General features: G+C 41.2%; 1 protein-coding gene and 1 pseudogene across 4 annotated transcripts in view; both read left to right on the top strand.

The window, feature by feature from the left end:
* LOC117065160 overlaps positions 1-7763 on the top strand; it is a 69433-nt pseudogene extending 61670 nt beyond the window's left edge.
* PDE4D (phosphodiesterase 4D) overlaps positions 1-14582 on the top strand; it is a 1626844-nt gene that overhangs the window by 61690 nt on the left and 1550572 nt on the right. Inside the window, exon 2 of one of the 4 annotated variants that reach the window (XM_033179630.1) lies at positions 13755-13819. The exons of the other annotated variants lie outside the window; for them this stretch is intronic. The gene's annotated coding sequence lies outside the window, so the exon portion shown is untranslated. The remainder of the gene's footprint in view (positions 1-13754; positions 13820-14582) is intronic. 4 annotated transcript variants of the gene reach the window in all.

Here is a 14582-nt window from a genome sequence, read left to right as displayed (position 1 = left end):
CTTTCTTTAAGAATGTTGAATATTGGTCCCCACTCTCTTCTGGCTTGTAGAGTTTCTGCCGAGAGATCTGCTGCTAGTCTGATGGGCTTCCCTTTGTGGGTAACCCGACCTTTCTCTCTGGCTGCCCTTAAGATTCTTTCCTTCATTTCAACTTTGGTGAATCTGGCAATTATGTGTCTTGGAGTTGCTCTTCTGGAGGAGTATCTTTGTGGCGTTCTCTGTATTTCCTGAATTTGAATGTTGGCCTGCCCTACTAGGTTGGGGAAGTTCTCCTGGATGATATCCTGAAGAGTGTTTTCCAACTTGGTTCCATTTTCCCCCTCACTTTCAGGCACCCCAATCAGACGTAGATTTGGTCTTTTTACATAATCCCATAGTTCTTGCAGGCTTTTTTCATTTCTTTTTCTTCTTTTTCTTTTGGTTTCTCTTCTCGCTTCATTTCATTCATTTGATCCTCAATCGCTGATACTCTTTCTTCCAGTTGATCGAGTCGGTTACTGAAGCTTGTGCATTTGTCACGTATTTCTCGTGTCATGGTTTTCATCTCTGTCATTTCATTTATGACCTTCTCTGCATTAATTAGTCTAGCTGTCAATTCTTCCACTCTGTTTTCAAGATTTTTAGTTTCTTTGCGCTGGGTACGTAATTCCTCCTTTAGCTCTGAGAAGTTTGATGGACTGAAGCCTTCTTCTCTCATGTCGCCAAAGTCATTCTCTGACCAGCTTTGATCCGTTGCTGGCGATGGGCTGCGCTCCTTTGCAGGGGGAGATTTGTTCTTATTTTTTGAATTTCCAGCTTTTCTGCCCTGCTTTTTCACCATCTTTGTGGTTTTACCTGCCTCTGGTCTTTGATGATGATGACGTACTGATGGGGTTTTGGTATAGGTGTCCTTCCTGTTTGATAGTTTTCCTTCTAACAGTCAGGACCCTCAGCTGTAGGTCTGTTGGAGATTGCTTGAGGTCCACCCCAGACCCTGTTTGCCTGGGTATCAGCAGCAGAGGTTGCAGAAGATAGAATATTGCTGAACAGCGAGTGTAGCTGTCTGATTCTTACTTTGGAAGCTTCCTCTCAGGGGTGTACTCCACCCTGTGAGGTGTGGGGTGTCAGACTGCCCCTAGTGGGGATGTCTCCCAGTTAGGCTACTCAGGGGTCAGGGACCCACTTGAGCAGACAGTCTGTCCCTTCTCAGATCTCAACCTCGGTGTTGGGAGATCCACTGCTCTCTTCAAAGCTGTCAGACAGAGTCGTTTGCGTCTGCAGAGGTTCCTGCTGCTTTTGTTGTTGTTGTTGTTGTTAACTGTGCCCTGTCCCCAGAGGTGTAGTCTACAGAGACAGGCAGGTTTCCTTGAGCTGCTGTGAGCTCCACCCAGTTGGAGTTTCCCAGCGGCTTTGTTTACCTACTTAAGCTTCAGCAATGGCGGGCGCCCCTCCCCCAGCCTGGCTGCTGCCTTGCTGTTAGATCATAGACTGCTGTGTTAGCAATGAGGGAGGCTCCATGGGCATGGGATCTTCCCGGCCAGGTGTGGGATATATTCACCTGGTGTGCCCGTTTGCTTAAAGTGCAGTATTGGGGTGGGAGTCACCTGATTTTCCAGGTGTTGTGTGTCTCAGTTCCCCTGGCTAGGAAAAGGGATTCCCTTCCCCCTTGCGCTTCCCAGGTGAGGCGATGCCTCGCCCTGCTTCAGCTCTCGCTGGTCGGGCTGCAGCAGCTGACCAGCATCGATTGTCCGGCTCTCCGTAGTGAGATGGCCCCAGTACCTCAGTTGAAAATGCAGAAATCACCAGTCTTCTGTGTCGCTCGCGCTGGGAGTTGGAGACTGGAGCTGTTCCTATTCGGCCATCTTGCTCCGCCCCTAGTCTCACTTTTAAACTACCTTAGGAAAATGATCTAAAGCATAGTGAAAAGAACAATAAAGCAAGAGGAATGAGGTGTTAGTTTAATGAAATAGTAGTATGCCAAGGACTGATATATTGAAGAGATATTTCTTCAGCTTGGCATGATTTCAGGAAGAAAGTGGGTGCATTTAATAAATTAAATTTTTATTTAATTATTTTTATTTATTTATTTATTTATTTATTTAAAAAATGAAATTGTGCTGTCACTCAGGAGGGAGTGCAGTGGCGTGATTATAACTCACTGTAGCCTTGAACTCCTGAGTTCAAGCAGTCCTCCCACCTCAGCCTCCCAAATAGCTGGGATTGCAGGCATGTGCCACCATGCCTGGCTAATCAAAAAACAAAACAAAAGTTTATAGAGATAGGGCCTCACTTTGTTGTCTAGGCTGGTATTGAAATCCTGGCTTCACACCATCCTCTCGCCTTGACCTCCAAAAGTACTGGGATTACAGTCATGAGCCGCCATGCCTGGCCTGGCCTTGCTTTTTTACTCTTTAGCTTTTATAGCTCCATACCCTCTAATGCCACAGGAGTATGATGAGTGGAAATTTGGATACCATGTTTAGTACTGATTTGCTCCCTTGGCGAGGAGGCACCACTATCACGCTATGTTGAGATTTTTGGCAGCCAAGATCAGAGGGACTCTCTTGTAATGGCCCCATCCCTGAGATCTGAGGGAATAACCCAGGAGACAGGCACCGACTGCTTCCAGGGGAAGCAGCAGTCAGTGCACTGAATGCCTTAGCAAGCTGAGTATCACTGAACTTCAAAACTGTGCCAGAGGAGTAGAGTTTTTTTAACTTCCTTTCCTCTGTCAACAGCTGACTTAGCTGATTTTGCCTGTGATGATGACATCCCAGAGTGATGACTGGATTCTCATGATCTGCTTCTCTACTGTTAAGGAGGAATTTTTACCTGATAGCATTTCTCTGATTTTATTTATTTTATTAATTCTTCTATGCCAGTTACTTATAAATTTTGGCTTATTTCTGATTACACTATACCATTTGTAAAACATGAAATTCAAGTTGATTGATTGCTGTAATTTTCTCCTGTCCATATTCTGGATGAATCAAAGATGAGGCTGGCAGTGCTTCTTACCCTTTGAAAACGTTTGGTTCATTTTCACAAATGGAAAAATTACATGGCTTCCTGGAGACATTGATGTGTTTTTCCGGAAAGTTTGGGCCTCTATTCATTGAGAATCACTAATTTAACAAAAAGCCTACAGATTACTGTATGAATGTGTGTGGGATGGGGAGGAGGAGAGAGAGAAGGAAGGAAAGAAATGTGTTAAAATTTCATTTGAAAGAACCATTTTATTGTTGGACTAGAAACCAAAGACTGTCCATGAAAAAGAGGAACCATTCTAAAATTTTCATAACTTGCTACATGTGTGTATTTTATTTCTTAATAAAGCTCAAGTAGTTTCTCATGAAAGTCAATGAATAGAGAGCCATTTCAGGACGTGTCTGAATTGGCAGTTGGTTGGAGCTTGGCCGTAATGGGAAAGGACAGCTGTTTGTTGTGGGGGCTCGTCTCCATGGTGTTGGGCAGCACATCTTCAGCTCTTTCTGGGAAGACTCCAAAGTAGGAATAGACCGAGAAAAACAGCATGAGGACATGACTGCCTGCTGGTCAGATGGAATTCAGCCTGTACTGCTCTAGCAGAGCTTCTCCAGGGGTTAGAATGTTTTGCTTTTATAGTCATCCGGATTGTTTGTTTACTAAGGGTAGAAAGGTCCCAGCCTCACCTGAGACCTCCCGATTCAGTCTCTGTGGGGAGCTGCTTGGGAATCTGTATGTTAGAGAAGCTCCCAGGATAATTGTGATGTGTGGTCATGTTTAAGAGCTGCTAGTGTAAATAATAGTGAGCAGCAGCACTGGCTGGAAGCACTGTAGATGTTGCGTGTGTGTGTGTGTGTATGTGTATTGTGCAAGAGCTATGAGATAAAATCAGGCTACTGGAATTTGCCAAGAAGCAGCACAGGAGACACATTAACCAGACACCAAGGATGTGGCCATAGACCTTCCTAGAAACTCCCTCATCTAGGGTGTGCATTTCTGGATTGCACTGACTAGTCCTGATTAAATCCTGTATCCATAGACTCAGCGCAGGCTGGGCTCCAGAAAAGGCCATCCACAATGTTTTCTTTTAAAATTCCACATACTATTTATCTTTGATTTTCTACCTCCTATGGGAACCCTAGATCCAACTTTCTTTGGTGAGTTTGCAGGGGTTTCTGATGGCTCTCTGGTTTCACGGGTTTCCTTCTTATTTTCTACCCCTTTTGTTTGGAATGTCAACCTACAAACTTAAAAGATTGAGCAAACTTTGTAGGAAAACTACAGAAGCTGGAACCACATATGATGCTTTCTATTATATGCCTGTTGTATATGATAAAAATGAGGTTTTATTTACTTCTTGGGTACACTAAACATAAACACTCTCTAATGAGGAAAAGAACCCAATGAGGGGGAAAATGCTGGATGCCAATGGATGGCAGTGATTTGTGGAACTCTGGGCTCAGTGGTAGTGAAGGATCATCATAAGGAAAGAAACTATTCTACAGTTTGGTGTAGCTGGGATGACTTTATATCCTAGTTTGCAAGACAGTCCTGGCCTCACTTGTTGAGCTGGTGTCCTATCTAGTTAAGATACATTTCATGCTGCCCAGTGTCCTGGTTGAGATAATCCATTTATGTGGTCACCGTGAGGATAGGAAACAGAGAGAGGAGATTTCTCTTTGGATCACTGAAGTACTCATTTCATTATATGATATATCCCATTATAGGGTCACTCCTAACATTTGAGGGCCCAGGACAAGACACCCCCCTATTCCATAACCTGTTCCTTCTCTTCTTGACCTGGCTCCACTGTGCAGCCTGAGGATCCTTGTAAGAATGTGTGTGGATGAGCCAGCCTGCTCATTCAACTTTATTCACACCCACATCCACCAGCTACCCATGAATACCCTCAGGCCTAGGGGTGTGCACACCTGTGAGTTGATCTGCTTTGGAAGGGTGAAGACTCACACAGGCCCTGGAAGCTGGTTTCAGACCACTTGGGGCGGGAAATTCCAGGCTCATAAGTACCTGGGGAAGAGTCTAGAAGGCAAGTTGTTCCTGCAGGTGGGTGTGTGTCACAGCCCTGCAGACTGCTGGCTCCGTGGAGAGGCATGGCTGGAGGAGGGCAGGAGAGGGCATTCTGAAGCATCAGCCCCCTGATTAGGGATACCTGGCCCTAGAGTGGTCCTGTCCTTTTCATTCCTGCTTTTCAGAGATCCTGCTTCTAACACATCCTTGAGCATCTCAGTAAAGCCAGCTTCCTAAGCCGTTCTGAAGTGTTTGGGTTAAGAACGTTTCACATGTGAATAATGCTTGGTCACCAGCCTGAGGTCCAGCGTATTCTTCATCTGGTCTGATAGAAATCCCTTGTCTTTAAATGTCATATATTTAAGGTAACAACTCAATTTTGCAGGTTGAAACAAAAACTTAAACTATATGAGTTAATGTTTTTAAAGTCAACCAAAGGGAAGGTACCTCTTCCCAGTGTGTTTCATCAGTTGAAATCTGGTGAACGTTTTTTTGTTTGCTGGTATGTTCCACCATGTGTGTAAGCATGAAGGTAGGAAAATATTTGCTCAGCCATTTCCTCTGTGGTTTAGTTTGTTGGAGAATCAGTCAAATGGAAAGTTTTTCCTCTGATGTGATTACAGAATCAAATATTTTATAATTCCCAGGTACTTCTGAATCTTGAATAATTATTAAAGTCAGTGAACACTTTCTCTTTCTTTTCCTTGACTCGCTTTGGATTGAACTAACCCGTAGGGCAACACAATATTATTTCCCTGGGCTAGGTGCACTTTCCTCTTCGTGGATTATTGGGTGCCTGTAGATAGAGTCCCCATGCACAGCAGGCAGACTGTGTACCGCATAGTCCTGGAGGTAAATTTCACCAAGAGTATGAGTGGGATTGTGCAACATGGTAGCCCTGGCTATGCATGTTTGGGGCAGGGATTCTCCTCAACTGTGTATTCCCTGGGAGGCTTGATTTTCCTCTTCTTTCTCTCACCGATCATAAGCATATGGAGAATATGGGTGTTTGAAGAGAAAAAGTTGAAAATAATGTTATTTTCTGCATTTTCTCCCATTTTTTGAGAGCACTCATTCTCCTTCTAATATTAATGTAGATCAGGGAAAATAAAAACCATTTGTTAAAGAACTAACTATTATGTAATAAATTGTCAAACAATCACGCCAAAGGTGTGTTTACAAACTCCTGTTCTATCTTGGTGGGTTGATTAGCTTCCTTGGGGGTCCAAACAGCTATGGCTTTTCCATTTTTATAAATGGTTCTGCATTTACAAAATTAAGAATGGACATTTACACAATTAAGAATAGAATTAATAGTGTAAAGGGATCCTTCAAGTACCCATGTGTTACTGCTTACTTTTAACCAATAAATCTTATACCAGAGTGTTCTGCCTGCTTCTGGATGAGCAAGGAGACTCTGGTCTGGTTCTTGGACTTCCCTAGCAGCATGGCCCCCAAATGCCAGTCTCCACTCCCACCTCAAAAGAAGAAACCAAGAATGCCTCTCTGGGACCGGAGGAGATATTGGCCTCTGCAGGCTTGCTGAAGAAGGGAGAAAAAGAACAGCAAGAAGCAACTGAATGTGTTGATGAAGTACAAAATGAAATAGACAGATTTAATGAACAAGCCAGTGAGGAGATTTTGAGAGTAGAACAGAAATATGACAAACTCCGCCAACCATTTTTTCAGAAGATGTCAGAACTGATTGCCAAAGTCCCACATTTTGGGCTAACAACATTTGTCAACCATTCACAAACGTCTGCACTGCTGGAGGAGGACAAAGAGGCACTGAGTTGAAATGACAGAATTTGAAGATATTAAATGAGGTTACAGAATAGATTTTTATTTTGATGAAAATCCTTACTTTGAAAATAAAGTTCTCTCCAAAGAATTTCATCTGAATGAGAGTGGTGATCCATCTTCAAAGACCACTGAAATCAAGTGGAAATCTGGAAAGGATTTGATGAAACGTTCAAGTCGAACGCAGAATAAAGCTGGCAGGAAGAGGCAGCGTGAGGAACCAGAGAGCTTCTTTACCTGGTTTACTGACCATTTTGATGCCGGTGCTGATGAGTTAGGAGAGGTCACCAAAGATGATATTTGGTCCAACTCATTAGAGTGCTACTTGATTTCTGATATGGATGATGAAGAAGGAGAAGGAAAAGAAGATGATGATGATGAAGAGGAGGAAGGATAAACAGATACTGAGGAGGAAGAGGAGGATGAAGGTGAAGAAGATGAAGATGATGAAGGGGAGGAAGGAGAGGAGGATGAAGGAAAAGATGATTACTAGAACACTGATAGATTCCAACTATCCTTTTCAAAAAAAAATTCTCCAGTCCCTGGGAGCAAGTTCTAGTCTTTTCTTTTTCCTCTTGTGTTCTGTCACCCTGTTCTTGAGGTCTCTTTTCTCTACACCATGGTTCTCAACTTATTTGGGGGGAAATACCTTGAGCAGAATACAATGGGAAAACTGTCTCTACCCCTTTCTGTTTGAAATTCATTTTTATCCCTTTCTGTCTGAATAAAAACTGTATGGAATCAACACCACCGAGGTCTGTGGGAAATAAGAAAAACCTGCTCCCTCCGCTCTGCTGGAAGCTGGAGGGTGCTAGGCCCCTGTGTAGCAGTGCATAGAATTCTAGTTTCCCCCTCCTTTCTCTGTATATTGGGCTTAGAGGGTACACAGTGTCTCTATGTGAATATGGACAGTTAGCATTTACCAACGTGTATCTGTCTATTTTCTCTTGTTTAAGAAAAGAGAAAAAAACAAAAAAAAAAAAAAAAAGGGGGAGTTGTAGAAGGTCAGCAAAGGGTGGATCTGAGATGTTTGGGTGGGTTAAGTGCGCATTTTGACAACATGGCTTCTCCTTTGGCATGTTTATTGTGATATTTGACAGACATCTTTGTAGTTTAAGAAGAAACTTTTAAAATAAATTTTCTTCTAATGATGACTTTAGCCCTGCCACTCAGTGGAAGAATCAGCAGAACCTGTAGGATCCTATTTGGAATTGACGTTCTCTATTGTAATTTTGTTCCTGCTTATTTTAAAATTTCCTTTTTGTTTCACTGTAAAGGAAAGATGATGCTCAGTTTTAAATGTGAAAAGTACAAGTTGCTTTGTTGTACAATAAAACTAAATGTGTACACACACACACACACACACACACACAAACTTATACCAAAATCACACCACTTTAGTTACTTGTCCACTGGAAAGGTGCTCTTGGTTTTTGAGCTTTAAAGAAGCTAGTCTTCTTTTATTTGGCTGTAACTAGGAACTCAACTGAGCAGGAATGACTATTCTGATATGTGCTTGTTACATTTTTGGTTTTCAGAGGTGGCATGTTGAGGAGGTGCACTTATGGATTGCAGCATAAATATCCACGGGTCCTGGTGTGCGGTGTGTGCGCTCACTCATTATCTTGATGTGCTACTCACAACCACATCTCTCCTTACACTATTAGAAACTTTCATTCTTAATCATTTAATTTATCCCTAGCGACTCCAGCCTCTCATGACAGACTGAAAGACCAGACTTGATGAAGTCCAGATATATTTTAATTCTCTTATATTAAGCCCAAGGGAGAATTTCTTAGCGACTATGCTGACTTATGTGTCTTGAAAAAACTTTAACTGTGGGAATTTTGATGTATAATGAAGCCAGGAGAGGGACACACTTCATTCCAAAATGCTGCAAATAGAATTTAAGCAAGCAACATGACACACATTCTTTGTTTCTTTTGCTTCTTTTTTGCGATGAAGTCTTACTTTATTGCCCAAGCTGGAGTGCAGTGGTGCCATCTCGGCTCACTGCCACCTCTGCCTCCCAGGTTCAAGTGATTCTCCTGCCTCAGCCTCCTAAGTAGCTGGGACTACAAGCACGTGACACCATGCCCAGCTAATTTTTTTGTACTTTTAGTAGAGACGGGGTTTCACTATGTTGACCAAGCTGGTCTCAAAATCCTGGCCTCAAGTGATCCACCCACCTTGGCCTCCCAAAGTGCTGGGATTACAGGCGTGAGCCACTGTGCCCAGCCGTGACACACATTCTTAACTATTCTCCAAAAGGGAGAACACTAGAAAAGTGGTAGTTTGAAAAAAATGTCCAGTAGCAACTGGATGGCTCATAGCTCCAGTGGTTCTGATAAGTGCTCAGTAGAGAGTCTGATACACATTAAGTGCTCAAGAAAATATTTGTTAACTGAATAAACAAATTAATCGGATCTTGTTCATATAAATTCCAAAGCAGAGAATATCTGCCACAAGTGCTCACATCAACTATGCCTATTAAGCAGCATTGTGTTGTTTGCTTTCACAGAAAGGGATTTGATTTGGTATTTCCTGAAACAGGCCCCCATCTTACAGATGGCATTGAGACTCAGAAGAGTTAAACACTTTCTCACAGCTACTAAGCACTAGGACTAGAATTAGAATGTGTGCTTTCTGACCCTGAGTCTAGGATTCTAGGACTTCAAGGGTTTCCTATCTTTTTGAAGTCATGGGGCAGAACAATATAAAGGAGCAGCTGGAAAAACTGAAATGAAATTACTATTCACTCTTACATAGGAAGAATAAAGATAACTCTTGGGGGCCCTGATATATTATGTTAATAAAAATAAGACTGAGGTAGCAGAAGCACATGGACATGCAGGGAACACTTCCAACCATCCTTCAAAAGGCCTAAGTTCTAAGGACAGGAAACATGAGGAAGCAGAAAAGGAAGGAAATGTGTCTAAATTCTTCTAAGCTGTTTCTTTTACTCTTCAGGCCAAGCCGTCTAACTCTAATCAAAATTTCAGGGAAAGCTTATGGCAGATGAGACTTTTGGAAGTACATTAGAAAACAGGAGGGAAAAAGGCCTTATAACTCATTGATTTGTATCTTTATGTTATTTTATAATATTATTAAAGCTCTTTCCATTTTATGTAGATTCTGTCTCTCAGCTGTACTTTCAAATCTATTAGGACAAGTCTCTTGTCTCTTTTATATATTCCTTGTACTGTGTCTATATGTGGTGGCCTCTCAGTCAAGCAGGCTGTACAATTTATTCGAAGTATTCCAAGGAACTTGTGTCCCTCCACTGCTCTGACCTCATTTTTGCAATGTTAATTAAGTTGGGTAGATGACCTATTCGACTGATAACACTCAATAGCTCACTGGTATATGGTAAGTAGTTTATTCTCTTAGTTAGTTGACCATAACTAGATTAAAGCCCAAAAAGATATGAAAAAAAATCAGGTGGTAGAGAGTGGGGAACAGAGGTATAGGACACTGTTTTGGGAAAGTGGATCTTAACTCGGTTATATCAGGATGAGGTGTTACAAGAAGAGAGAACAAGAGAGAACGCTCACCATTAAATTTGGCTTCTGGCCTTGGGTCAACCTTGCATGATGTTTTGTAGACTGAGAGTAAGGAGGGAGAAGTTGAGACAAAAACTTTACTCTCTGTTTGGTCACTGAGAGCAAAGGTTCTCTTTGTGCTAGTTTATTCTTAAGTAGTAGCGTGAGGAGTTTAGGGGTTTATTGCTGAAGAAAATTCATCCTCTTGTGCTAATTGGGCAGAGATTCCAGGGTATTAAAACCAAAATCATTTGACCACCTGAGTTATAGTAATTTTAGTGCTTACATTGTTTATTTTCACTGTATAGCACAACCAAATGCTATTCAGTCTGGCTGCATGGAATGAGATATGGCTAATTAAATTTCCTGGCAAACCCAGGTTAAGGCAGAAATGCCATATTAACAGTAGCACCCTTAAACCTGGGGAAAGAGGCTCTTGCCTCATGTCACTTGCTTTAGAGGGCCCTGCTGGTCTTCCTCCACTGTGCCATGCCTTATGGTGAGAGGATTCTGCAGAGCCATGTGGATATTGTCAATCCAAAGCACCCCCATTCCCTCTTCTAAACCACTTGGTACCCCACAATTCCTGCCTAAGTGATCCCAAGATGACTTCCAGGGCCTACATGGGTCTCTCTTGGGGTCTCATCTCCCAGTGGTGAACTGTACCACTTGTGTTGAGCACTCCTAGGACCAAAGAGTGTAGGGCTGTGTATGAATCTTAGATGTGTGGGCTGAGGTGTCCTCGGGAGTGTGTGCAAGGCTCCTCACTGCAGAAAAGAACTGAAGGTGGGAAAGAGAACAGAAGGGAGTAGGCTACTGGCTGGAGACCCCGGCTCCAAAAATTTTAGGCATGGGCTGACATTTCAAACTCTCCAGTGGCAAACCATTTAGAGCAGTCAACTCACATTGACTATGAAGTGCATGCGCTACTTTGAGTAACTAGGCTTGATTGCAGAGGTCCTTGCATGGCCTCCTGGTCTGCATGTTGAACAACAGTGGTTATTGTTCTCTGGACGATAATGCTGTAGGTACTAGATGTGACTATTCTCCAGAGACATTCCTAGGGAGTTGCTAATGGTGTGGTGGTAATTGCTGTTATTATTTCATAAACATTGAAATCTTTTATTTTTTATAAAGTTGTCTCCTTGAATACTGGACTGTAAAGGTGTGTGGATGTGTTCTAGCAAATTGAGAATTCTAGTTAAGTGAGTTCTGGTTATTTAACTTTTTACCGTGGTTTGTACTTGCTGCTTGTTCAGAGTCTAGGCAATTTTACATGGACATATTTTATCCTTTCTCCCCATCTCCATTAGTCTTTAAGATCAGGAAGATGATTTATGTCATTTTAAAATAGAGCCTTCCTCTGTCTCTCATTTTCCTTCCCTCTCTCTAAGGTATATTGCTGCCTACTATATCCTGGGCCCTGTGCTAGAATTTCTCTTGTGCTAATTTTTATTGATAACATATGATGGCTTAAAATGTCATCTACTGTTTAGTAAATTCATAATAGAAAATAACTTTGTTCCCTCACAAATTTTTATAGACATTTAAAATTAGCACTTCAATATCCAAGTATTTTGTTTTTTCTTTTCTGGAGAGAAACCAACACCTGTAGGTATTTGTTGACATGCAAAAAATGCATGCAAAAATTTTAAAATTTTTTACCCTATAATTGGTTGTATACTATTAACTAGACCTCTTCTTTAGCTCTCTTACTGTATACACTCTTCTGTTTTCCCATATTCTCTCCTCTTTCTCTAAATTCTTCACCCTGTTCCCCACCCTTTCCCTGCCTTGTCTCTGGGTTTTTGTCTCTCTTGCCTCATTTTTCCTTCTTTCTCTCTCACTTTCTTCCCCCACCACTCCTTTCTTGTTTACACTCCCTGCTCATGTATGTGCCACTTTGCATTTGTGTTTATATCTACCAGGGGAAGGACCAACCATCTTTATTTTTAAATTTTGTTTTACTTTAAGTTCTGGGATACATGTGCAGAATGTGCAGGTTTGTTACCTAGGTAAACATGTGCCGTGGTGGTTTGCTGCACCTATCAACCCATCACCTAGGTATTAAGCCCTGCATGCATTAGCTATTTATACTGATGCTCTCCTTCCCCTCACTGCCTCCCAACATGCCCTGGTGTGTTTTGTTTCCCTCCCTGTGTCATGGGTTCTCATTGTTTAGCTCCCACTTACGAGTGAAAACATGTGATGTTTGTTTTACTGTTCCTGTGTTAGTTTGCTGAGGATGATGGCTTCTGGCTTTATCCATGTCCCTGCAAAGGGGCATGTTACTGTTCCTGTGTTAGTTTGCTGAGGATGATGGCTTCTGGCTTTATCCATGTCCCTGCAAAGGACATGAACTCATTCCTTTTTATGGCTGCATAGTTATTCCATGGGGTATATGTGCCACTTTTTTTTATCCAGTCTATCATTGATGGACATTTGGGTTGATTCCATGTCTTTACTGTTGGGAGTAGTGCCGCAATAAACATACGCATTCATGTGTCTTTATAATAGAATGATTTATAATCCTTTGGGTATATACCCAGTAATGGGATTGCTAGGTCAAATGGTATTTCTGGTTCTAGATCATTGTGGAATCACCACACTGTCTTCCACAGTGGAACCAACCATCTTTCAAAGCAACAAATGACATCCAAGTGTGAAGTTGCAAGTCAAAGAGCTAGAGAGTCATACAGTTTCAGAGTTGTCGCAGTTTTGAAGATTGATCCTCTGGCAGGGTCCTCCTCATTTTGTACTTGAGAATATAGGTCTAGCGAATTATATCACCTGTCCAAGACCACACAATGACCAGGCTTCCTAGCTCTAATTTATCAGTCCAGTCCTTTTCTTAAAAATAGTTTCTGAATATATGCAGGTAAAAATAATAAATAAGCCACCATAAGTTACAGACTTATGTATGTCTGTTTCTATGGTGCCAAGGAAAGAAAACAAGGGGGAGACATGAACATAAAAGAACACAGGTGCACTTATACGTTGTTTCTTCAAAAGATCATGAAATGATAGCTTAGAAATTTCCAGTAAGAACTACAGACAAACAAGCTCAGACAAGTTACGGCAGAAAGGAGTGTACTTAAAGTTAGAAAGCAGGAGAAGCACGCTTGTCAACAGGCAGAAAAGGAGGAGCTATGGACCTTACAGTTGGAAAATGTGTTTAAAAAAAATAAAGAAGTTGATCCTTCTTGATTTTTCTTGTTTTGAAATTTATGGCAACATGTACAACAAACCTATTTTAATGTACAATTTAAAATTAGTATGCTGTGATTTACTTGGGCTAATATAATTGTAAAACACTTTTAAGCTAGACCAGCTGTAATTATATTCCCAAAGATTTGATTTTTATCATTATTTACAGTTAATAAGACATTTATGATTTCTTTTTGGTTGTCTCTGGTGAAGCATTGTTGGCGATGCTTTCCTGACTTGAAATTCTCCTGTGTGTTGAAATCGAATTAGGAAAATGAGTAAGTAAATAAATTATCCTAAAAGTGTAATCTCTCCTTTGTGACATAAATTAGAAATCCATTCATATCTGTGGAATAATTCCCAGTTTTGCAACTAAATAATCTGATATGCACAAGCAAACATGCCAATCTTTTCTCAGTCTAGGAAAATTTGGTCACTTTCTACTTGAACAAAACAAGCTATATGTGCTTTTAAATAGATGTGTCATTTTCTCAAAATTGGATTATAAAGAGCTGATCTGAGATGCAATCAGATGGATAATTAAACAGCAAAGGTAAGAGGCATGCTTACAGTGTTAATTGAAAAAATAAAATATGATTTTTAATCCTAAAGGTAATTTGACTGATGCACATGTACAATGATGTAAGGTTCTCTCACTTTCCATTTTAATCTCGGGATCGTGGAGCCATTTGAACCTAGCTTTCTCACAGAGAATGGACAAAGTTTGACTGGAGAAATCTGACCGCATTCTGTGTTTTTCTGGGGTGTGTATAGTTGAATGAAAACATGAAGATAATACTTTTAAACATTTTTTGATTTTCTTTTTTCTTCGTTCAGCTATGATGATTTATTTTCTCAGATCTGTTTAATCATCTGGAATACTTTTTCGAGTGATTTTTAAAATGGCAAGAAATGTTCCCTCTTCCATAATGTACCTGTTGCCTCTGAAATGCCATCGGTGTTTGAATTTTTTAAATTCTCATTTGTGGCAGTTATTACATTTTCCTTCATGTTATAGTAATATGGCTTGCAAACATATCT

This window comes from Trachypithecus francoisi, unplaced genomic scaffold (genome assembly GCF_009764315.1).
Source record: "Trachypithecus francoisi isolate TF-2019V2 unplaced genomic scaffold, Tfra_2.0 Lachesis_group2, whole genome shotgun sequence".
In the NCBI taxonomy this organism is placed as follows: domain Eukaryota; kingdom Metazoa; phylum Chordata; class Mammalia; order Primates; family Cercopithecidae; genus Trachypithecus; species Trachypithecus francoisi.
The sequence above is the reverse complement of the archived record's forward strand: the minus strand, read 5'-3'. Positions and strand labels throughout refer to the sequence as shown.